General features: G+C 37.4%; 1 long non-coding RNA gene across 1 annotated transcript; it reads left to right on the forward strand.

Moving 5' to 3' along the window:
* The first annotated feature begins 1,119 nt into the window (after nucleotides 1–1,119).
* Nucleotides 1,120–20,875, forward strand: LOC124261944. Its single transcript, XR_006894474.1, has 3 exons — nucleotides 1,120–1,341; nucleotides 18,949–18,951; nucleotides 20,863–20,875. It is a non-coding gene; the product is annotated as an uncharacterized LOC124261944 (long non-coding RNA).
* Nucleotides 20,876–27,465: the final 6,590 nt, after the last annotated feature.

A 27,465-nucleotide genomic window follows, 5' to 3' on the forward strand; every position in this document is an offset into this window, starting at 1 on the left:
TATGTCCACACTTTAACACTTTATCCTGTGTACTTTACACGGTATGGGACATGGTGGTGTGATCCCTGTTGGTCATTTTCGACAGCTTACAGAAAGGGCATTTCTCTATCCCTAGACACTCAGATGTTAAGAGTCCAACTTCACGGGTGACATGTCAGGGTCGATCCCAATCGATCGGCGGGACAGCCTTACGGGATGTATCACCTACCCCGGACACTGGATATAAAAAGCTCACCATGTACTTGGTGACTTGACACATACACTATATGGACATCTTATCATGCACGACCCGTGAAGATCCGGGGTAGAATAGGTCTTCAGCAACCCATGCTTGCCACAAAAGGCGACTATGCTTGTCGTAAGAGGCGACTAACGGGATCGGGTGGTCAGGCTCGCTGACTTGGTTGACACATGTCATCGTATCCCACAGAAGACCGTCAACAAATCGTAATCTTGAAAAGAACTTGTTAGGATTCTGAGCAAATCTGGGCTTGGTTACTCGGTTTCCTGCCGTAGGAATGGTTGGTTGGTTGGTTGGTTGGTGTTTACCGCCGCACTCACCAATATGGCCGTCTGTAAATAATCGAGTCTGGACAAGACAATCTAGTGATCAACAGCATGAGCATTCATCTACGCAATTGGGATACGATGACATGTGTCAACTAAGCCAGCGGGCCTGACCACCCCATCCCGTTAGTCGAATCTTACGACAAGCATGGGTTACAGAAGACCAATTCTAACCACTAAGTCTGATACCAAGCTCGTGTGATTTTTACCGCGGGAAACTTAATCCACAGTTTCAAAAGATTTAATGTACAACATAAATGTATTGGCATAGCCATTACTTCATCATGTAAAGAAAGCAACAACGAATCATAAACATGGAAATGCAATTATTATTATTTATGGTATCAGACATTTAACAAAGTTAAAGCAAGTTCCAGACTGACACCCATTTTCATTCTAGTATCTATGGGAGCCTCAGTGTGATATAATGCCTTTTCTATAAAACATAAATATCTACGGGAGGAAGTGTTACCTTCAAGTAACCCGCAACAGTACAACTTGCATAAAATACCAGTTTGTAAGACGTAACACATTTTTTACACTTTGCCTGGCCCCGATTTCTCGAAACAAACTTAAGTTTTTACTCAAATTTCAAACTGAGGTTGACAATTTGAAACAGCTGAATTTTTAACTCAACTGCATTTTTTAATTAAAAAATCCCAAACACCTTAAGTAATCCATCTATCAAAACTCAAATTGTCCACTATGTATGAGTTTGATATCGATTTCAGTTCATTCTGGGAAATGCAGTTCCCTGCGTTTTCTCAAATTTGAGTCAAAACTCTAACTTAAGTCAAAACTCAGACTTAAGTTTGTTTCGAGAAATCGGGGCCTGGTCACATTACATTGTCATGATAAGAATCCAAACGTAGTTTGTGGTGTCCTCCCATTACGCAGACAGCCAGATCGCAGACACCTTAAAACAACATTTACAGTTCAGTGAACAGATTATCTACTACATGTTACCTACACATTAAAATGGAATAGTCCAAATATTCCAAACTGAACAAACTGAAGCTATATGATATATTTTGAAAGATGGACGAAAAGACAGTAATTTGAATTTTTATTGCTGCAATATAAAAACAGTTTATTTTTATAAACATTTCGGTTTAACCTTCTAGTCTAACGAGAGTCGGCATCATCATACTGAAAACATTAGCTTAGATATTAGAAATTGCGACACTGTTGTATCATATAAATCAAATAAAGACAAATGTGAACCTAAATATTATTCATATGGAATAAAGAAGTTATATGTTTTGCACACAATATTAAGATATATGACGAGTGCAATTACGATTTATTTAGAATAAATATATAAAATATGACGCATCATGTCAATGTGGCCATGGATGTGAGAATGTTTTTCATTACTTCCTTGAATGTCCATTGTATACTACTCAAAGACATAAACTGTTACAATCTTTAGAAAGTATTGTTAAAATTAGAACACTGATTGGTATTAATCGTATCTTACATGGCAATGCAAGTGTATCATTTACTGCAAATTAGAATGTTTTCAAATATGTTCATATCTATATCTCTCCAACAAAACGTTTTCTCAGTTAACTTCTGTTGTACATATGCTATTATTGGGAGGGGCTTTTCTATCAATAAACACAATCAAACCTCTCAATGACAAACCTGTTTTTATATTCGATAGTAATTGATAGTAAAATCAATTTTGAGAAGGGAAATCATTATCATTTAATCACAGCAAAGTTCTATTTACACACAATCAAACTTCTCATTAACGAACCTGTTTCAGGCTCACCTGCTCTACTTACTAGACAGTGGACTGTTCTATTATACCCGTAGGTGTTACCCTAATTAATCTTCTCGTTCAGTGTCTCTCAATTGGGTGTCTGTCAATTGGGAGATTCATAAGTCTTAATAAGTCTTGTGTAAATATTGGTTGACACACAGAGACCTACAAGCCTACAGTCCTTGCCAAAATGTTTCGCAACTTGCATCTTGAAACTTATCACTCTTAAAAAGACCTCAGTTAGTTAAATGATGCTGTCACAACAGTTTATTTACCACCTATGATACGGTCAGTTCTTAATCGTTCGTCACTGCCATACCTGACGTGTCGTTGGAGGTTACAAATGCTGCTACCCATGAAGGTCCAGGTTAGATTTGGTCTTCAGCAAGCCATGCTTGTCGTAAAAGGCGACTAGCAGGATTTAGTGGTCAGACTTGCTGACTTGGTTGACACATGTTATCGTATCCTAGTTGCGTAGATCGATGCTCATGCTGTTGATCACTGTCTTGTTTGGTCCTAATACAGCCGGATTATTGTTAAGTGCGGCGTCAAATAACAACTATACTCGGAGGCGACGCCATGTTGGCTTGTAAATAATAAAAGGAAAAGAAACCCATGTGCATAGTCATCAGACATCGACCAGAACCACTTTTATCAATCGGATTATTTTACCTTCACATTACATGCAACTTTCATGATGTAAACTTTCCTCGTTTTTGTGTTATCATTTTACGACAGAAATCTCTATTTAACTATTTATCTGTGAGATCTATGGCATGTTCTTTCTCAAGTACTTCAAAAATAATCTTATTTATGTTCATTTGGACAAGGACATGAAAATAATATTTGATGTCAACTTTTCTTTTCCTGCTGACAACTTTCTAACACTCAATCAAATAATCACGCCACTATAAAACCCAAATAGTCCTTATTTGCGGGACTGTGTCCACATTCATTCAATAAATTATTCAAACAGCGTGCTAAATCCGGTATTTAATTAAAACCTTTAGACATCCCATTCTCGTCCTGCTGACACTATATTGAATGGGGTGTTATTTGGGAGCTCTTGCAGAAGGTTATGCTGACCTTCAATATTCCACAGGAAAGTTTAGCCCTGGAATATTCTGATGATCACACGTTAAAATCAATGACATAACATGCAGGTTTCATTACTCGAGACTCATTTGTTACCAGTTAAATGATAAAATCGTTTTCCTCTCACACAAAGACTTTCATTTCCTGTTTCTTGATGCGAAGATTGAGAAACCGGTGTCGCCAAAACAACCACTTTTAACTTGAGAAATGTAGCTAACGTGGACATGATGGACTACTTCCTTTTCAGAAACAACGTTGTGCATTTCATACAGAAAGTACGTACAAAATAAATGATGTCGTCATTTCCAGTGCTCTCATATATGTTTGGACATATAAGAATATGACTACACATATTCTTCTTTTGGTTCAAATCACAGATGACATTTCATGTTCAAAAATTTATTAACGTTCTGACATATGCTTGCTTAGTGCCAGTGGATTGCTACATCATGACATTATAACGTGTTGTCACACCCAAAACAAAAGAATAATATGGCCCAAACCTTTCTTTTTTACTTCAGCTGAATAAAACTGTGCTCAGTGATGGGCGCACGCTGACTCTGAGATTCTGGCATTCACTGAAACGTTAGAAGTAAAGGGAAACAAACTTCATTTAAAAAACCCCATCCCTCTCTGAAGCCAATCTTTAATTGAAACAGTTCTAAAATCCAAATGCATTTTTCTTCTAATGATTCACGCCAAAACGGCCCAAGGGAAAGCGGTATTTCCATGACGAAAGTCTACCTTCATTTACCAACGACTTATGGCAAAAAAGATGATGTTTCCACCAAATACTGGACATTAACGTCTGACCAGAAGTTGGACTTCAACTAACTGAGGTAAAAATGTAAAATTAAATACGGATAAAAGAGTTGTCTATACAATACTGCTCTGGAATTTTATTGCCCAGCATATAGTTATTATCCTGTACAGCATTCATAGAGGATCCTTTGCAAAATCATCACAGTTTTATGTAACAACACAATTATGTTGTGGAACGTTAGACGCATTCCTTTTGAAAAGCTTAACCCTTAAGGTGATTCATTCGCAGTTGGCACAATACAACAGTAAAGTAGATGTAAGTTTTATTTCCTCCCATTACATTCCAGATGGAAACAGAACATTTAAATGTACGGTTCCATTCGTGTTTGAAACATTACGAGAGTAAAGTAAATATATTCTAACTTACTCACATTACACACCAGGCAGAAATCACTACTAAAACTGTTATATTACTTTCCCTAATCGCGCATAAAGTAGGAAAACGTAGAGTTGTTTCCTTTGATGAGGAAGGAACAAGTGCATGAATGAAATCAATGAATAAGATTACATGGAAGATCATTGGTATTCATGTCAAGGACACAGTGATTGCAGCTTTAGCGTATGCTGATCATTTAGTTTTACTTGCAGATTCTACAGATGATCTGAACAGTCCATTAGAGGTTTTTAATGTCTGGTGTATAGATAATGGCATTTGTATCAATAATGAAAAATCTAAAATTTGTATATTTTAGGAACGTAAGTGTCAACAGAACGTGTGCTGTTTTTAATGTTGGGTGTTCCTTTTTAGATGTTGTGGATTGTTATTTGGGCCTATTGCTCACTGAACATTTAGATTATTACGCTATGGCGAAGGCAGTGGCTAAGTCTGCTAGTAGAGCATTAGGACTTCTTATTTGCAAATATAAGGCAGTCGGAGGTATAGTACTTATACAAAACTGTACAACACGATGGTATGGTCGGTTCTGAGTTATGGGGCTTCCATTTGGGGTCATCGAGATATTTCATGTGTAAATGCCGTCCACCATCGTGCTTTCAGGGTTTTTTAAGGGGTGGGTAAATACGCTCCAAACGTTGCGGTTAATGGAGACATGGGCTGGATTCCTCCGTTTGTCAGACAGTGGGTATGTATTATTAGGCAATACTGCCGCTTTAACGAAATGCAATGTAGATTAATAAATATGTTTTTATATGGTCGGATGAGTGCGCGGGTGGACGTGTAAAAAATTGGAACTACCGTGTGAAAGCCAAACTTAAAGAATCGGGCCTGAATATGGAAGAGGGTGTGAGTATGAAGAATGTATGTAAACGGGTACAAATAACTTGTATCGGGAAGTATATGTCTGAATGGTATGTAGCATTGTATAAACAAGAAGGCAGAGCGGGTAGCAATAAGTTGCGGACGTATAGAATGTTTAAAAGTGTGTATGGTTGCGAAAGCTATGTAAGTATGCAAATGCCGCGCTCCTATCGATCTGCCCTTTCCAAGTTTAGATCCGGTACTGCACCTCTAAAGTTGGAACAGGCAGATATTCAGATATGAATGTAGAGGAAAGGGTGTGTTTTCAATGCAGTGATAAGATTGAGGATGAACGTCATGTACTGTTGGAATGTCCGCTGTACGATGATCTACGTGAAAGTTTATATGGCCATATGTGTTTCAGCTATCCCAACTTCCTAGATTTATGTGATAATGAAAAAATGATTTTACTATTTAAAGAACATGTTTATTTTACAGTCAAAACCTGCTTTTATATACTTCAAAGAAGAAAAACATCTTTTATACGGCTAATTTCATATTGTTACTTTTATCATATATGTCACTTCCATGTAATAGTCTCTCATAACCCTTTTATGTATATGTGTGTATATATCTGTACTTTTACATGAGGTGAGACTTTAAAATATCTGTCCGTCTGCAATAAACGAAGTGGCACAGAGATTGACAAATCCGGCCTTGAGATCGTTAACTATTGATTACTGTTCATAAGCTGGTTGATGGGGTTTGCAGGTGGTTAACCATCTGAGTGGTAATAAAGATGAACTGTCAGTGGATGATAAGCTGGTAACAAACACGAAAATGTATTCCCTTTAATGTCCTTGTTTCGGTTGAATCAATAACAACGACAAAAAGTACAAAAATAAAGAAAAAAACAATTTGATGACCATAGATTGATATTTCAGTGATTGGAACTTCATTAAAATCGACAAATCTTTTGTGACGATGTCACTCTATGGTTATAGCTGACATCTAATGGTTACACATTCGTCTAAAAGGCTACAAAATCGCTGTGCAGTGTTACGTCCATTATGCATGTCAGGCACCTATCATCAAATTCCGGTTCGCACTGATTTATGTTTCTAAGATTGCCAGAATGCAAAATATATTCTGGTTGCTTCCATTCCAGAGATACACGTCTAAAGTCAACATCACTTCTGCCTTTCTTCCCGCATCCAGCAGACATGTTGTGATACAACTGAAATACACTTCAAAGCAAGGATAGACACAACCTCAATTAAAATGTGTACGCATCAGTGCTTCCAGTGAATAGGTGATGTTCCTGATCACATCATTGTTTGTTGTTTAAGATAGCAGTGTTAAAGCAATCTGGCATAGGTCCGAAAGTAATGGAATCTGGACAACACAATCCTCTCGATGACACCTTGAGTATCAGTTCTTGCAAGGGGGGATACGCTGATATGTAATGCAAATGTGCAAAACAAATCCATTTTGTCACATCTTTAAACCAGCGAAGGATTTATACTTCCCATCAGAAGTTTAGACTCACTTAAAACACTGACTATATGTTATGTGTGTGTGTGTGTTGTGCGTGCGTGTGTGCGTGCGTGCGTGTGTGTGAGTGTGTGTGTGTGTGTGTGTGTGTGTGTGTGCACTTCGAAGACGAGGATCATGTATCAAATTGCTGAAAAACATGTGCAAATATAGCGCATGTGAACATCTGCGTATTGGCGTAAAGTGTTGTTAAAATTCGCCAATTTTAAGTGATTTTTATCATTTATTAAACTCATGACAATAACCTTCCAACGTTACGAATTTGTTTTAAAATACATCAGTTCATGTGTAAACAGTACCTTTAAACAGTATGGAATATTTTGCAAAATTTAGTTTAGTTGCCTGAAGTAAGTGGCTATATTGACTCTAGTGAGTCTAACCTTTGGATGTGAAGTATATATTCTAACCAGTCAGCCTCACTGCTCTACAGATCATTACTCTGAGGTCATGAAAGATGTCAGTAATTATCGTAACGCACATACGTAGCTCGTTAATGAGAATCATCTACATGTACTATAACATTCCTCAACATGTGGACATTTACAGTAATTATACGCTAATGAATGTTTCATTATAGGATACTTTTCTATCACAGAGCACATATTGCATAATCCCAACGTTCTAACTCGTTTAGAAAGGTCACCACATATGAGGCAATCACAGTTATATATAGCAAAACACACAACAGTGGAACTAGTGAACGGACATCGTAATCGAACAAGTATTGTAATTTCTTCTAAATGTCTGAATGTGTAGATATGACATTCTGAATAACTTTATTCTTTCTATTTGTCCTTTTAATCCTGAAGGGAGTGATCAGGTAGCTGTAGAGAAAATTTATGAACTTCATCTTTTGTCTGCATTTGTTTGTGGGACATCATTTTTGGTATATACTTGCTACATATTAAGTTGATGGCTGTTAATTTTGTGATTTGTACAAACAAAAACAAAAGGAATGCAGGCGAGCCTGGTCCTCACTTGCGTCAGGTAACAAAGCAATATTTTCTTCTGAATGTGTCAATGTTACTATAACATTCTGAATAACGTTTTCGTCATTTTATCTTTACAAATTGATACGCTCATTTACTGTTGAGATACAACACCCAGTATGTAAATGTTGTTATTACTTAACAGTTAAAGACAGGGTAAAGGTGTACAACAGGGAATGAATTGAAATAAGTACTGTTAAAAAAAACATTGTTAAAAAATTAAATAAACATTTTTGGGAAAATTGTTTTAATGTACAAATAATGTTTGCTACATGACACTCGCAGCGTAGTTTTCTGAGATTTTCAGTCACGATAGTAATGAACACAGACATAATTCGAAATTACTGTCACAGTTAATTCCCGGATGGTTATATCTTCAGCGGACACGGCGAGAGGTTGCTTTATTGCACATATTTGTTTACATAAAGCATGACGATTGTTCTGTAACTTAGTCCGCATCTGTCTACTTACATAGACCGTATGCTGATATCATTATCGTTGTTTGATTTACTTATTTATTTACTAGCTCCCTCCCATGACGATACACACCGTGACGACACTGTGTAAAGTAGTTGTTTAATATCAAACAAACTACCATTTTCTCTATTTATGTACATGTTTAACATAGCGATAACCAATAGCACATCAATTTCTGGAAAATTTTGAATTTTCAAGCTACAAGTGCAATTCTAACAAAACTCCATCCAAATTAAAACATACAGTCTTTATCTCAGTCCATCCTTAACGAAATTGAGTTTCACAGCGGCAATTGGTCAAAGGGTGAATGACGTTGATCCTTCTGAAGACATAAAAAGCGATGAATCACAAGGACATAATTGTTGTCTCAGATATTTGTATTCTGTTGAAGTAGTTGAAGTAGTTTAAGCGACACTACTCTTCAACGATATGAAACGCCATTCGTCAGTCGAAGCGTAATCAATCAACCAGGGATTCTAATTTCAAACGTGCACGTGTGTAAACACCCTTGCGATATAAGGCGACGCGTACATAGTTCAAAATATCGATTTTCAGCCAACTGTTCAGACCTAAGTGTCAGAATACCTCATATTACACAACATGATAAACAACATTACATAATAAAAATGCTACTTTTGTTTAATGAGTATTGACAATGAAAAGTATGGTAAATAACTTCTTTTATCAACGTTGCCAACAGAAAGATAAATGAAATATGATATCCCAATAAAACTGCATGTTTTATTTCAGGTGATGATGAATATATTTCCATCTAGCTGCCCTTTTCGCTTAAAGACAGTTAACAGTCCTCGAGGGAAATCATCTCTACCATTTAACGCGTGTCAGATATGTTTCATCTGATATACTGAAAGCATTTTGCCTGATAGCTATATATCTGTAGTTCATCAATAATGTAGAGTGTTGTATTTGACACTGTCACACTGTTGGGTTTGTCAGCCGGACTTGTTGGTTTCACCACCTAAAGACTGACTTGCTTGACACATACCATCGTATACCAATGGCGCAGAGCGATGGTCATGATTTCAATCACTGGATTGTCTGGTCAAGAGTCGATTATATATCATATAGATGGAATATTACTGAGCGCGGCGTTGAAGAACAAACAAACTACATCGTAATGTGATGTCCTCCACCATTACCCTCACACTGTATGGTATAAATAAAATACTGTTCTGAGGTGGCGTCCAACAAGGCTCACAATGTCACCATGAATCGAATTAACTTATTCAGCTTTTGATGCTTAGTCTCAAACTTACTATCCTGCTTCTAATCCATTGAAAGCTAGCCAAACACATTGAACCAAATTGAGATCACATTTCTGAAGTTGACGAATTTTAACATTAATCCTATATGCTGACCTTACAAGGAAGCGATCAATTATACGTTAAAGACATTCACTCACATGCGAAAGTAGCAACTGAACATGATTTTAAATGAATATGGTATTTAAACAGTAAGCCGACTGGTTTCTGTGGAAGAAATGGTAATATCCTCTGAAGGGTATTATGCTGTCACACGAGAATGTTTTCAGAGCAAATTGACTGATAAGTTAAAATCCCTCCAGCATCCATCCAACACCAATCAGATTACAATGTTACTTCCAAACTCTTAAAAGATCTTTTATCAACATGCAATGTAGTCCTCACTTTTTCAGTCGCTGTTAGAAAAGTGCTGTAACAAAATCTCTTAGATCAGATTTCATTGTTTTATTGGTAACGTTTACTGTCAATCCAGACCCAGTGTCTCAGTGTTTGTTTGCCCTCTATTCAAAGGTGCGTATTGACGTTGAAATTACGATGGACGGCAGGGATCCTATTGGGAACACTCATGATTGTTCAACCAAAACACGAATCTTTGCCAATCATTTTATTGGAATCCTAACATAAGTATGACTATAAATTGCTTGGGAACAAATCTTCCTCACTGACAGTTGAATGTAGATTTCACTGTCTCGCTGTCAATCATTTACTTATCATCAGTATTCAATACTTTGAATTCGAATACCCATCTAAATAAATGCGTCTCCATTTGATGCATTTTGATAAAGAAGAATTCAGGCATATCGACAAGGTACGCCAGACACATTTAAGACTCGCGAAGCAAATTGCTCATCTCATATTCCCCCACAGTAATATTACAGATTTAAAAATTCCTGACACATAAGGCAGATGTTTTCCTATGATTAATTCCGTTCGGTTGGAAATCATTTTAATCATTTTGAAAGCGTTCGATAAAGGTTATATTTCTATAGTGAACAAAATGCGTTCACGCTTCAGACCCAATAGCTCGTATTTCCTTGTCTGTTCTCTTGTACATCAGAAGGAGGATTATGATGTAAACATGGTACAGTTATTTTAGGGCATGCTGGCTGATATCTAAATGTTATTTCGTGGCACTACTCCCATCATGGGAACTGCTTGACACATATGTTATAAACACTTTGCAACATCAAAGGGATTAGAATCAAATCACCCATACATTAAAGATAATGGCTTTATTTGAATAAGTATCTCCTGTCGGGATGGAAACGGCACGGTGAATAAGTACAAACTACTGTTCAACCAAGATTCGGGGGTACTGCACTGCGTACGGACAGAAAGCAGTTGTCGGATCTCTCAGTGTGATTTCAAGTTATATGCTGGAAATTAACAGCACAGTGTCCTTTCCATAATCTGCAGAAAGGTGTTGATTCCCAAGTTGAAACTAAAGAGTTAACCGAGAATCAGTCCGGAAAAGGATTGGGCATGACACCTACAAACAAACAAAAATGGGATGTGATTAACAACTGTGTTCTAACATAAATTATACAAATCAGTACAAATGTATCACTATGGCAGTATAAACCTGAGTGGCAGTGCAAATTCAAAGGTAATGTTATACGAGGCAGTTATAGTAGCAATATAGACACAGATGGTAACTCCCCTCTCAGTAACAGTATTCCTACTTGCATCTGGACAGAGTATCCATGGTACAATGATTATCACACACAACGTTTATCTTCTTGTAACTTGAGACGTAATGTAAGATGCGAGGCAAGAGTTATCTCCGATTATGACCCTAAGAAAAAGACAGGTGTGCGAGTTGCATGTATGAAATTGAAATTTCACTACACACGCTTGTTGATTACCCGGCTGTTCTACCAGCAAGTAGTCCCCCTCGTAAACAATAGCGCAAATTGACAACAAAATAATGATCGTTTGTCAAACATTGCATTGATTTTTCCATCACAAGGGATAAATATTTTAATGTCAAAACAATTAAAGATCTTTTTTATAATGTTAATTATCATTTAATAATTGAATGTTTAAAGAAAATAGAATTATTACATAAATTTTGAATAATATGTTTTGTAAATAGATAAATGGTATTTTAATAATGGTAGTATGAAATAGCAACTGCAATTGTTAGTGGTTGTATCCTCGAAGGGGGTTAAAGTATTGTAAAATGATTGTCCTCCTGAGAGGGTACATAAGTCCCAAACATTTTCAAAGTCAATTTCGCTCAACCATACATTTTAATCGTAGTATTTTTGTGATTTTAATTTCGGCTAAATCTTCCTACCATCGCCAGGGGCTGAAGGGATGGTGTAAATCCAGCTTGGGTCCATGCAGGTAGCAAAAGTAATGTAAGTCCCCATGGTTCCTACTATGGTGATCTACTTTCAGTTGTTGGTGATCTATAGCCCGTGTTTTAAACTGTATTGTCGTCTTTACTTAAAATCATTTAGTTTGACAAGCTAGTTTTATCTTCACATACGTGATACTGTGGTGGTTTTACTGTCCATCGTCAACAGGTTTTACTCTCCAAAATGTTTTCTTTTTTATTATATAAATTGTTTTCGTCACGATATGGCTGAGATATTGCCGATGTGACGTTAAATATTAACTCACTCACTCACTCGTTTGTCAAACAGGTTTTTATTCGGGTGTCCAAAATTATGAGACAAATCATCAGAGTTGGTCTGCCGATTTCATGTGACTTTGCAAACTTTGCTTTTGTTGCAATTATTAGATTTTGCGTTAGTGAGCAATTCATCGGTCTCAAATGAAATCAAACAGACTGTGAAAACGGGCATCAGAAGAGTTCATGCCCAGTTTTGATCATATTTATTATGGGCTTGTCAGCACCATACCCGTTTTCGGTGTTTAACTAAAGTGATAAACATCTTAGACTTGCACCACTTCATGATTTCCCTCAATGTTAAGTTGCCAATGTGATCGGACTGCAATTCATTTATTGAGCCGTACAATCCAAGACACTAACACTTATGGTACTGTGCTATGTGACAGAACATGGGAATATTGGTTGTAAAATAGTGCTAAAACGTAATTGCACATTGATATGGACATGGCATTCTCAATATTCACTTAGTCGTTCTCTACTTTACCAGTACAAGGATAAATGTCATTATACTCACGGATTTGCATAAAGTCGATCAACTGAGTTAAATGAATACAGATTGTTAGTATATAAGTTGCAGCAAGACAGTCAAATGTATCATTTAAATAAATCCCTTGTCACTGCTAAGTGACGATATCGTCACTCCCTACAGTTAGTTAAGTAAATTTGACACTGAATAAATTCCTGTTATTCAGCGTCTCCCCAGCAAATCATAGTCCTGCTTATCTGAGTATTCCAGTAAACTAGTTCACACAGTGAGTGAGTGAGTTATTATTTACCGTCACATCGGCAATATTTCAGCCATATCGTGGCGAGAAGATATGTGACATTGAAGCATACACAATAAATACAAGTAGGGAAATAATCAGTCATCGACAGGCTGTAAAATAACTAGAGTATCACAGATATGGATTCAAAACTAGCATGGAAAACTAAAACAGTTAAATGAAAGCACACAATACAATATAATATGCGGGCTATAGATCGCCAACAACTGAGGGTAGATCACCATACTAGGAACCACGGGGAGTCCCGGACTTACATTACTTTTGCTACCTGCATGGACCCTAGTTGGATTTACACCATCCCCTCAGCTGCTGGCGATGGTAGGAAGATTAAGCCGTAATTTAAAATAACAAAAATACTACGATAAAAAATATGGTTGAGCGAAATTGACTTGGAAAGTTTTGGGACTTACGTATCCTCTCAGGAGGACAATAATTTTACGCTACTTCAACCCCCTTTGAGGATACAGCCACAAACAATCTAAGTTCAAAATCTGAACTACCAATTATAACACTTTCTCTATTTACAAAACATATATCAAAATTCATTTAACAAATCTAGCTCTTTTACTGTCTGTATCTGTATAAATGAGATCTTACACAACAAGCTCAACCTAAAATTTAATCAGAGTTTACTTCATAATACTGCAATTGGAATAACGACTGAAACAATGCAGATTTAGATACATGGAAACTTCCGCATTAACTGTTGTATTATTTTTTCGGCAAAGAAAGACATTTCTTTCAGTCATGACGGAATGATTACGAACACGTTCTTCCATGGTGTTCTGAATGATTAAGATATTTTATGAGGTTAAAAAACTCCAGAACATAACCTGTGAGGCCAATAAATGGTGAATGGAAGCAATATGTGTAAAACAGGCATGAAGTCACTTATCTTTGATCACAGAATACCGTCAACAAATTAAGATGTTGAAAAGAACTTGTTTGGATTCTGAGCAAATCTGGGCCTGGGCCCCGTTCCTCAAAGCGATCGTAGCGCTACAGCAGTCGTAAGTCTATGTTAAAGTATGGGAGTTACGATCAACTTTGCGCTACGATCGCTTTGAGGAACAGGGCCCTGGTTACTCGGTTGCCTGCCGTAGGAATGGTTGGTTGGTGTTTAACGCCGCGCTCAGCAATAGTCCAGCTTTATGGCGGCGGTCTGTATATAATCGAATCTGGACCAGACAATCCAGTGATCAACAGTTTGAGCATCGATCAACGCAGTTGGGATACGATGACATAAGTCAATCAAGTCAGCGAGCCTGATCCCGTAAGTCGCCTCTTATGACACGCAAGGGTTGCTGAAGAACAATTCTAACCCGGCTCTTCACGGAGACTAACGGTCCATATAATGTCTGCCCTGTGCTATCGTGCGTTGATTGATTTCATGTATAATATTTTCCAGGCGGACGCTGAATTATGGAACAAACCACTTGTATGTATCTGACATAATGCAACTGTGCTTACTAACTGACACCAAGCTCGTGTGGTTTTCACCAAGGGAAAATTACTTCACAATTTCAAAAGACTCAATGTACAACATAAATGTATTTGCATAGCCATTACTATCCTGTATAGAAAGCAACAAAGAACCACACACTGGAAAATGCAATTATTATTTATGGTATCAGACATTTAACAAAGTTAAAGCGAATCTCAGACTAACACGTGGCCATACACCTTTTTATTCTAGCTTGCTCGAAGATCTTAATGTTTCAAAGTGATATATTGCCTTTTCTCTAAAACATAAATAACATCTGCGGAAGGAAGAGTTACCTTCAAGCAACCCGCAACACACTTCTTTTGAACCCATTCCGTATTTTTTGTTAGCATTTTACGACAGAAGTCCCTATTTAACTATGTACCTGTGAGATCATTGGCATGTTCTTTCTCAAGTACTTCGAAAATATACCTGATTTATGTTCATTTGGACAACGACGTGCCAATATCATTTGATATCAAGTTCTCTTTTCCAGCTAACAACTTCCTAACACTAAAGCAAATTATCACGCCACTACAAAACCCAAATATTCCAGATTTGCGGAACTGTTTCTTGATGTGAAGATTACGACACAAGTGTCGCCAAAACAGCCACTTTTAACTTGAGAAGTGTAGCTGATATGTGCTTGATGAAACACCGTTGTGCAGTTGATACAGAAAGGACGTACAAAGTGAATTATGTCGTCATTTCCAGTGCTCTCATGTATGTTTGGACTGCATGTATGACTACACAGATTCTTATTTTGGCTCAGCCGTCGTGACATTGCTGGCGTAAAACTAAACTCACTCACTCTTTTGGCTCAAATCACAGATGATTTTATGTTCATACATTTGTAACTGACTTATACTTGCTTAGCAAGTGCGCGCCAGACGGGTGTCTAGATTATGACAAAAGAATAACATGGTCAAAATCTTTCTTTATTACATCACCTGAATATAAGCTCTACTCTGTGATGAGTCCACACTGACTTTGAGATTTTGGCATTCACTGAAATGTTAGAAGTAAAGGGAAACAAACATTTTGAAATCATTCCTCAAGCCATTGGGGCTTTAATTGTTCTGAAATCCAAACCATTTTTCTTGTAATGATTCACGCCAAAACGGCCCAAGGGAAAGCAGCATTTCCATAATGAAGGGCTGCCTACAGTCACAAACGACTTATGGCAAAAAAGATGATGTTTCCACCAAATACTGGACATTAACGTCTGACCAGAAGTTGGACTTCAACCAACTGAGGTAAAAATGCAAAATTATATACGGATAAAAGAGTTGTCTACACAATACTGCTCTGGAATTTTATTGCCCAGCATATAGTTATTATCCTGTTCTGTATTCACAGAGGATCCTTTGCAAAATCATCACATTTCATGTAATAAAGCAATTTTGTTGTGGAACGTTAGACGCGTTCCTTTTGAAACGTTCGGGAATAAAAGTCAAAGCTTTAAAAATCTGAACCCTTAAAGTGTCTCATTTGCAGTTGGCACAATGCGAGAGTAAAGTAGATGTAAGTAGATTTCCTCCCATTACACACCAGACAGACACATAGCGTTTAAATGTACGGGATTAAAGACAAACTTCGAAAGATTTCGAAAGGTTCCATTTGTGTTTGAAACATTACGATCGTAAAGTAGGCAAATGCTGATTCATTCCCATTACACACCAGGCAGAAATCACATTTAAACATTTTTACAACCACAAAACTGTTATCTTATTTGCTTTAATCGCGCATAAAGTAGGAAAACGAGGAAAGGAAGAGGTCCGTGAATAAAATTCAATTAATAGGATAACATGTCAGATCATTGCAATAAACAAAGTGGCACAGAGACTGCCAAATCTGGCCTTCAGATCATCTGAGTGGTAATAAAGATGAACTGTCAGTGGATGATAAGCTGGTAACAAACTAGAAACTGGAAAATGTATTCTCTTCAATGCCCTCGTTTCAGTTGAATCAATAACAACAACAAAAAGTAAACATATAAAGAAAAAAACAACAGTTTGATGAATATAGATTTATATTTCACTGATTCGAACTTCATTGAAATCGATAAATCTTTTGTTACGATGTCACTCTATAGCCACAGCTGCGACTAATGGTTACACATTCGTCTAAAAGGCTGCAAATCGTTGTGACATGTTGGGCACCAATGATTGCATTTCCGTTCGCACTTATTTATGCTTTTTAAGATAGTAAGAATGCAATATATATTCTGGTTGGTTTCATTACAGAGATATGCGGCTAAAATCAACATCACTTCCACCTCTCCTGACGCACCCAGAAGACATGTTGTGATATAAAAGAAAAAAGCTTCAAAGCAACGATAAACCAACCTCACTCCTAAAACGTGTACGCATGAGTGCTTTCAGTGAAAAGTTGATGTTCCTGATCGCATCATTGTTTGTTGTTTAAGATAATAGTGTTAAAGTAATCTGGCGGAGATATGGAAGTAATGGAAACACAATCCTCTCCTTGAGCATCAGTTCTTGCAAGCGGGATACGGAGCTATGTAATGAAAATCTGCCGACCAAATACATTTAGTCACCTTTTAAAACCAGCAAAGGAACACAAAGATAATTCCAAATTGAAAAGACACTGTTCCAATAAATTCATGGATGGTCATATCTTCAGCGGACACGAGGAGAGGTTGTTTTATTGAACATTTTATTGACGCAACTCAGTCCGCATCTGTCTACTTACATAGACCTTATGCTGATATCACTATCGTTGTTTGATTTACGTTTATTTACTAGCTCTCTCCCATGACGTTACACACCGTGATGACGATATTTTGTAATGTAATTGTTCAATTTCAAACAACTACCATTTTCTCTATTTCTGTACATGTTTGATATAGCGATAACCGATGCCACATCAATTTCAGGAAAATAATGCATTTTCAAGCTACAAATGCAAGAGTAACAAAACCCCATCCTACATAAAACATACTGTTTTTATGTCAGTCCATCCTTAACAAAATTGCTCCCAAGTTTCACTGTGGCAATTTGTCAAAGAGTCGATGACGTTGATCCCTCTGAGGTACATGGAAAGAGATGAACCACAAGGAACATAATTGTTGTCTCATACATTTGTATGCTGAAGTAGTTGAAGCGACACTACTCTTCAGCAAAATGTAGTCCCACTCTTCAGTCGAAGCGTAATCAGTCTGTTGTGAGGAAACGTGTACATGTGTGTAAACACCCTCGCGTCAAAAGGGGGGCGTGCATATTGTTTGAAATATCGATTTTCAGCCAGCTGTTCAGACCTAAATGTCAGAATACTCCATATTAAACGACGTATACAACATAACCTAATGAAAGTACTACTTGTGTTTTATGTGTATTGACCTAAGACCTTCCTTTATCGGAGTTGCCTAATTACAGAAAAAAACACACATTATTACACAATAATCATTGAGCCACTACATTTTTTTCATTCAGATGATGATGGATATATACTTCCATCAGACTCCCCACATCAATTAAGACAGGTAACCGTCCATCAGGGACATCATCCCCACCATTCTATGCGTGTAAGATATGTTTCATCTGGTATATTGAAAGCACTGTGCCTGATACCAATCGGATACATATCTGTACTGTAGACTTGTTTCTTTCAACGATGTCACGTGCTGAAAACAAACAGTGGCTCATCGAAGGCGTTGCAACTCTCTATACAGAAAACCTGACCAACATCATAGTGGGTTCGAATCTTGGTTTGCCTTGATCACACTATTGGGTTTGTCAGCAGGACCTGTTGGTATCAACACCTAAGATCGCTGACTTGCCTGACACATGCCATTATACAGCAATGGCGGGAGTGAGTGAATATATCATTACGCCACTTATAGCAATATTCCAGCAATATCATGTCGGGGACACCAGAAATGGGCCTCGCTCAGTGTACCCTTGTAGGAAATCGAGTCCGGGTCTACGGCGATGCTCATGATGTCAATCACTGGATTTTCTGGTCAAGAGTTGAGTATATGTCATATAACTGGAATATTGCTGTGCGCGGCCTTGAAGAACAAACTAAATCGTAATGCGATGTCCTCCCCTATTACCCTCACACTGTGTCGTATACATTAAACACGGCAAGACTCACAAGAACATCATGAATCGAGTTAACCTATTCAACTTAAGATGCTTAGTCTCTAATTCAATATGCTGCTTCTGATCCATTGAAAGCTAGTCAAACACATCGAAATAGTTCGTGATCAAATTTCGCAAGTTTGCGAATTTTAACATTAATCCTATATGTGACCTTACAAGGAAGTGATTAATCATACTTGAAAGTCGGTTATTCACTCACATACGAAAGTAACAGCTGAACATGATTTTAAACTAATATGGTATTTAAACAGTAAGCCGACTGTTTTCTGTGGAAGAAATGTTAATATCTGCTGAAGGGTATTATGCTTACAAACGAGAATGTTTTCAGATCAAATTGACTGATGAGTGATAATCCCTCCAGCATCCATCCAACACCAATCAGATTACAATGCTACTGCCAAACTCTTAAAAGATCCGTTTTCAGCATGCATTGTAGTGCCCACTTTATCAGTCGCTGTTAGAAAAGTGTTGTAACAAAATCTCTTAGGTCAGATTTCATTGTTTCATGGTACATTTTGTCAATCCAGACCCAGTCCAGTGTCTCAGTGTTTGTTTGCCCTCAATTCAAAGGTGCGTATTGGCGTTGAAATTACGATGGACGGCAGGAATCCTATTGAGAACACTCATGATCGTTCAGCCAAAACACGAAGCTTTGCCAACCATTTTACTGGGAACAAATTTTTTAATGTGTTGGAATTGTAGATTGCACTGTCTCACTGTCAATCATGTACTGAGTGAGTGAGTGAGTTAAAATTTAACGTCACATCGGCCATATTTCAGCCATACCGTGACGAGAACAGTTAATTTTATACATAGTAATTAATGGTAAACTGTAAAAACCTGTCAACGAAGGGACAGTAAAATAACTAGATTATCACATATTCGAATTTAAAACTAGTAATTAAATCTAAAATACTTTAACTATAGAGGACGATACACTATAAAACAGGCTATTGATCGCCAACAACTGAAGATAGATCACCATACTAGGGTCAATCATGTACTGATCATCAGTATTCATTACTTTGAATTCGAATACCCATCTAAATAAATGCGTCTCCATTTGATGCATTTTGATAAAGAAGAATTCAGGCATATCACCAAGGTACGACAAACACATTTAAGGCTCGCGAAGCAAATTGCTCATCTCATTATTCCCCCACAGTAATATTACAGATTTGAAGATGTCTGACACATAAGGCAGATGTTTTCCTATGATTAATTCCGTTCGGTTGGAAATCATTTTAATCATTTTGAAAGCGTTATATAATGGTTATATTTCTATAGTGAACAAAATGCGTTCACGCTTCAGACCCTTTAGGTCATATTTCCTTGTCTGTTCTCCTGTACATCAGAAGGAGGATTATGATGTAAACATGGTACAGTTATTTTAAGGCATCCTGGCTGATATCTAAATGTTATTTCGTGGCACTACTCCCATCATGGGAACTGCTTGACATATATGTTATGAACACTTTGCAACATCAAAGGGATTAGAATCAAATCACCCATACATTAAATGTAATGGCTTTATTTGAATATGTATCTCCTGCCGGGATGGAAACGGCACGGTGAATAAGTACAAACTACTGTTGAACCAAGATTCGGAAGGTACTGCACTGCGTACGGACAGAAAGCAGTTGTCGGATCTCTCAGCACAGTGTCCTTCCAATAATCTGCAGAAAGGTGTTGATTCCCAAGTTGAAACTAAAGAGTTAACCGAGAATCAGTCCGGAAAAGGATTGGGCATGACACCAACAAACAAACAAAAAATGGGATGTGATTAACAACTGTGTTCTAACATAAAGTATACAGATCAGTACAAATGTATCACTATGGCAGTATAAACCTGAGTGGCAGTGCACATTCAAAGGTAATGATATACGACGCAGTTATAATAGCACTATAGACACAGATGGTAACTCCTCTCTCAGTAACAGTATTCCTACTTGCATCTGGACAGAGTATCCATGGTACAATGATTATCACACACAACGTTTATCTTCTTGTACCTTGAGACGTAATGTAAGATGCGAGGCAAGAGTTACATCCGATTATGACCCTAAGAAAAAGACAGGTGTGCGAGTTGCACGTATGAAATTTCAAATTGAAATTTCACTACGCACGCTTGTTGATTACCAGGCTGTTCTACCAGCAAGTAGTCCCCCCCCTCCCCCTCCTCCTAAACAATATCGAAAAGTGACAACAAAATAATGATCGTTTGTCAAACACTGCACTGATTTTTCCATCACAAGGGATAAATATTTTAATGTCAAAACAATTAAGGATCTTTTTTATAATGTTAATTATCATTTAAGATTTTGAATGTTTTAAGAAAATAGAATTATTACATAAATTTTGAATAATATGTTTTGTAAATAGATAAATGGTATTTAAAACATGGTAGTATGAAATAGCAACTGCGATTGTTAGTGGCTGTATCCTCGAAGGGGTTAAAGTATTGTAAAATTATTGTCCTCCTGAGAGGGTACATAAGTCCCAAACACTTTCAACCATACTTTTTAATCGTAGTATTTTTGTGATTTTAATTTCGGCTAAATCTTCCTACCATCGCCAGGCTGAAAGGATGGTGTAAATCCAGCTTGGGTCCATGCAGGTAGCAAAAGTAATGTAAGTCCCCATGGTTCCTAGTATGGTGATCTACCTTCAGTTGTTGGCGATCCATAGCCCGTGTTTTATACTGTATTGTCGTCTTTAATTACAATCATTTAATTTAACATGCTAGTTTTATCTTCATATACGTGATACTGTAGTGGTTTTACTGTCCATCGTCAACATGTTTCACTCTCAAAAATGTTTTCTTTTTTATTGTATAAATTGTTTTCGTCACGATATGGCTGAGTTATTGCCGATGTGACGTTAAATATTAACTCACTCACTCACTCGTTTGTCAAACAGGTTTTTTATTCGGGTGTCCAAAATTATGAGACAAATCATCAGAGTTGGTCTGCCGATTTCATGTGACATTGCAAACTTTGCTTTTGTTGCAATTATTAGATTTTGCGTTAGAGAGCAATTCATCGGTCTCAAATGAAATCAAACAGACTGTAAAAACGGGCATCAGAAGAGTTCATGCCCAGTTTTGATCATATTTATTAAGGGCTTGTCAGCACCATACCCGTGTTCGGTGTTTAACTAAAGTGATAAACATCTTAGACTTACACCACTGCATGATTTCCCTCAATGTTAAGTTGCCAATGTGATCGGACTGCAATTCATTTATTGAGCCGTACAACCCAAGACACTAACACTTAAGGCACTGTGCTATGTGACAGAAAATGGGAATATTGTTTGTAAAATAGTGCTAAATGTAATTGCACATTGATATGGACATGTTATTTTCAATATTCACTTAGCCGTTCTCTACAAGGATAAATGTCATTATACTCACGGATTTGCATAAAGTCGATCAACTGAGTTAAATGAATACAGATTGTTAGTATATAAGTCGCAGCAAGACAGTCAAATCTATCATTCAAATAAATCCCTTGTCACTGCTAAGTGACGATATCGTCACTCGCTAAAGTTGGTAAAGTAAATTTGACACTTAATACTTTCCTGTTATTCAGCGTCTCCCCAGCAAATCATAGTCGTGCTTATCTAAGTATTCCAGTAAACTAGTTCACACAGTGAGTGAGTGAGTTATTATTTAACGTCACATCGGCAATATTTCAGCCATATCGTGACGAGAAGATATGTGACATTGAAGCATACACAATAAATACAAGTAGGGAAATAATCAGTCATCGACGGACTGTAAAATAACTAGAGTATCACAGATATGGATTTAAAACTAGCATGGAAAACTAAAACTTTTTAATGAAAGCAGACAATACAATATAAAATACGGGCTAAAGATCGCCAACAACTGAGGGTAGATCACCATACTAGGAACCATGGGGAGTCCCGGACTTACATTACTTTTTGCTACCTGCATGGACCCTAGTTGGATTTACACCATCCCCTCAGCCTCTGGCGATGGTAGGAAGATTTAGCCGAAATTTAAAATAACAAAAATACTACGATTAAAACATATGGTTGAGCGAAATTGACTTGGAAAGTTTTGGGACTTGCGTATCCTCTCAGGAAGACAATAATTTTACGCTACTTCAACCCCCTTTGAGGATACAGCCACAAACAATCTAAGTTCATAATCTGAACTACCAATTATAAAACTCTATTTACAAAACATATATCAAAATTCATTTAACAAATCTATCTCTTTTAAAAAATCAATGATTAAATGATAATTAAATTTATTAAAGAGGTCCTTGACTGTTTTGATTTTGAAATATTTATCCCTTATGATGGAGATTTCAACACAGTCAAGCAGGAGATGCTTGACCATGGTTCTCTCCATCACAAGGGATACAAAACGGAGGATCCTCACCTTTCAATAGGTATGCATGAGTATATCTTGTGTGGCCAATACGACATCGTCATATGATGACCTCTTCAAATCTGGACTGACAACCCAAGTAAGTGTAACCGATATAGGGTTTTATTTCATGTAATTTATTTATACCTACTTGGGTGTCCCACTTCTTCTGCATCAGATCACGGATGTAGATTTTAATGCTAGCTTTGTAATCCGAGTCAGGGATAAGAAGTGGTGTCACAGATTTGTTGAGTGCTGCCTTGGTAGCAAGATCGGCCATTGTGTTCCCGGAAATGCCAACATGACTGGGTAACCAACAGAAGACGATGTCGGATTGGCCAGTAGCCAGATCATTATACAATTCAATAATTTCAATTAAAATTGAAGTTTGCAAGAAAGATTTTTAATCGCCTGAAGGCAAGAAAGAGCGTCAGAAAAGATTATATATTGTTTATATTTAGGGTGTGTATAAATATATTTTAAGGCTGTTAATATGGCGTTAGCTTCCGCTGTGAAAATAGAGCTGACATCAGGCAATCGAGAAGATATTGTTCTTGACCCAATGACAGTAGCACAATCCTTGGATCCATCTGTAAATAAGGATTTATATGTATTATATTTAATTCTTTATTGACTAAATTCTTGTTTATACTCTAATTCATTAGTTTCTGATGTTTTAAATGTGGTCAATGTTAGGTCAACTTGGGGCCTAACCAATTGCCAAGGAGAAGAAGAAAGAAAACGGGAAGAAGATATATTGTCAAGCTCAATGGCGGCAGCAGAAATGAAAGGTTTAATTCTGAGCCCAAGAGGCGGAACAAGAGAAGGTTTCTTATTGTATAAATGCTCATAGAGGGGATCAAAGACACAATTAAATGCAGGGTTAGATTTGTTAGAGTATAGTTTTGTAGTATATTGTAAAGATAATTTTATACGTCGTTGTGTAAGAGATGGTTCATCTGCCTCGACGTAGAGACTGTCAACAGGAGAAGTTCTAAAAGATCCAAGACAAAGTCTGAGACCTTGGTGATGGATAGAATCTAAGATTTTAAGGTTGTTTTTGCAGGCCCCACCATATACAATGGAGCCATAATCAAGTTTAGAGCGAATGAGTGATCTGTATAAGTGAAGTAGGGTAGATTGATCCCCTCCCCATTTTGAATTGGAAACAACTTTTAACAAGTCGAGTGCTTTCAAGCATTTAGCCTTAAGAGATTTAATATGCGGCAAAAACGTCAAGTGGGAGTCAAAAATAGACCCAGAAACTTGGTCTCTTTTACAACTTTGATAGGTGTTCCGTTTAGAAATAGTTCAGGGTCTTTATGTGGTTTGTATTTACGGCAGAAATGTATGCAATTAGTTTTGGACTTAGAAAATTTAAAACCATTTTCTAAACACCATTTATTTATTTTGTTTAGACACAACTGCATTTGCCGTTAACAGTATGCATATGCCGAAATATTAAAATCATCCACAAAAAGTGATCCATCAATTGAATCATTGAAAACCTTTGATAAACTGTTAATCTTGATACTAAATAAAGTCACAGACAAAAATACTGCCGTGTGGGACACCCTGATCCTGATTGTAATGATCAGACAGGGTAGAACCCACGCGGACTTGAAATAGTCTGTCATTTAAAAAGTTAGTTATCAATTGAGGCAAACGGCCTCGCAATCCGAAGCCATGTAAATCTTTTTAAATGCCATATTTCCATGTAGTGTCATATGCTTTTTCTAGATCAAAAAAGATAGACACAGCGTGTTGTTTATTAATTAGAGCGTTTTTAACAAATGATTCCAAACGCACTAGGTGATCGCCAGTACTTCTGTTTTACGGAAACCACATTGTATATCTGTTACAAGGTTATTTGTTTCCAAGTACCAATCAAGTCGATTATTTATCATGCGTTCCATGGTTTTGCAAACACGGCTAGTTAGTGAAATCGGCCGATAATTGGACGGATCCGTATGATCACGTCCAGGTTTAGGTATTGGTACTACTATAGCGTCACGCCACGAGGAAGGAAATGGCCCTGACGTCCAAACATCATCCAAAATGTGTAAGAGCGTCTCTAAACATGATTCTGGTAAGTGCTTCAGGAGTTGATAATGTATGTTATCAGCACCTGTAGCAGTATCGTGAGCTTGCTCAAGAGCAGTATGGAGTTCATGAATAGAAAATGTTTCATAATAATCTTCCCCATTATCTGAATTGAAATTAATAGTTTTCTTTTCTTCTTGTTTTTGATATTGTTGGAATTTAGGCACATAATTAGAAGAGGAAGAGTGTTTAGCGAGAGTTTCAACAGGTTTATTCGCAATATCTGATTTATTGGTAAGTAATTGATCTCCATGTTTAAGATGATGGACACTATATTTAGTACCTTTACCTTTAATTTTTCTGGACCATGTTACATACTTTGGACATGAGAGTTCGAGAAGGTATTTAAAATTCTAAATTTACTTAAATTATGCACCATAGGGTGGCGACGGAAATAATGTTCTGCTTGTTTTCGTGCCAGAAGGCTGTATCAGAAGGAGGTCTAGATACGGAAGCATATTAAATTTCCGTTAGTTCAGATGTTTGGACTAGTTTTGTGGCTTCTGCAAAACTAATGTCTTGCGTAAATTTTATTTTATTGGTTTCCATTTGCTGTTTGGGACAGTCTTTTGAGAAAGAGGAGTGATTTCCTTGGCAGTTGGTGCATTTTTTTAAATTGCTGTTACAGTCAACCGTCGTGTGAGTTTTCTCACCACAGTGAGCACACGTAACAGATAATTTACATGTATTTACACAATGGCCGTATCTTTGGCATTTAAAGCATCTTAAAGGATTTGGGATGTAAGTATCCACACTGATGTTACAGTAGCCAGCCTTTATTGATATTGGATCAGTAGGACGTGAAAAAGAAAACAGGTACTTGTTTGTTTGAAGGGTTTCATTGTTTCTACGAGTTGTGAATCACTTAACATAAGTGGCACCTTGATCCTTCATCTCTGACACAATATCGAATTCTGTCATGTCAGCAAACAGGTGATCACGGTCTCGCACTATTCCTTTACTGGTGTTAAGGGTTCTGTGTGCTGAGACCGACACAGGAATGTTAACAAACGTTCAGTGGCCATCAGGTTCGTGGCTTGCTGTCTTTTACTACATTCAAAAAGTAGTGCACCAGAACGCAAGCGTTTGATGTTTTCAACTTCACCCGCAATTCCTTGTATTCCCTTAGATACCGCAAAAGGGTTTAATTTCAATGGCGTCTTATCCAGAGTCTCGATTACGATAAAGCGTGGCCAGTAATCAATTGATTTGGTGGATCTGTGTTCAGTTTCATCAGGATCAATGTCAAGTGGACGTTTTGTTTTTTTGTTAGGGGTTTGGTTATCCATGGTTATTGTTTATATGGTTCATCATCCGAGCTCCCCACCCACCACAGGAATCATAAAGACAGTCCTAATAGCAAGTGGATCTCCGACTTGCAGCACCAGGGATACCCGGATGATATACTCCAGCAGAAAAAAATTAAAATTAATAATTCTACCAGGTTGGCCCATGAGCCACCGCCTTCTGGGCATAGGACTCTAGGCAAATGACAAAGTATACTGAACCGCAAAAGAAACACAAGTTACTATTTTCAAAACATACGTTCCAAATGCATTCCTTTTAGGACAACAAAGTATACCATTATAGAACCAAGCATTCGAAGATGGTTTTGCCGTTGTTGCCGCTTATTCTTGACCATATCGCCCAAACGCAATCATTTTCATGGTTTTCGTGTTTTTTGCATGAAGTTTTTGTGTTTCACACAAAAATGAGTGCATTTCACTCCAGTTTGAAGCTTTATAAGGCAGGTCATTCAAAAAACACCATAGAACACAAAATTGACTGTGACAACGCGGAGAAAACATGCCACGTCTAACTGAACAGCAACGAGGAATCGCCGTTGGAATGTTGAAGACCGGATCCACACCAACTGCAGTGGTCAGGCACTTCAGATGTCACGTGACAACAATCACAAGACTATCCGCAAGGTATCGTCAAACCGGTAATGTTCGAGACCGACCACGTGCAGGACGTCCCAGGGTAACAACGCCAGCGCAAGATCGTCACATCCGGGTTGCTCATCTGCGTAACTGACAGCAACGAGCAACACAGACAGCTGCAACCATTCAAGGGCCACAACGTCACATCTCTGCAGACACTGTTCATCGTCGTCTGAGGGCAGCAGGGATCAGATGTCGCCGTCCTTACGTCGGACCAATTCTGACGCAACG

Source organism: Haliotis rubra, unplaced genomic scaffold (assembly GCF_003918875.1).
Source record: "Haliotis rubra isolate DU_JTF1 unplaced genomic scaffold, ASM391887v1 Scf818, whole genome shotgun sequence".
In the NCBI taxonomy this organism is placed as follows: Eukaryota; Metazoa; Mollusca; class Gastropoda; order Lepetellida; family Haliotidae; genus Haliotis; species Haliotis rubra.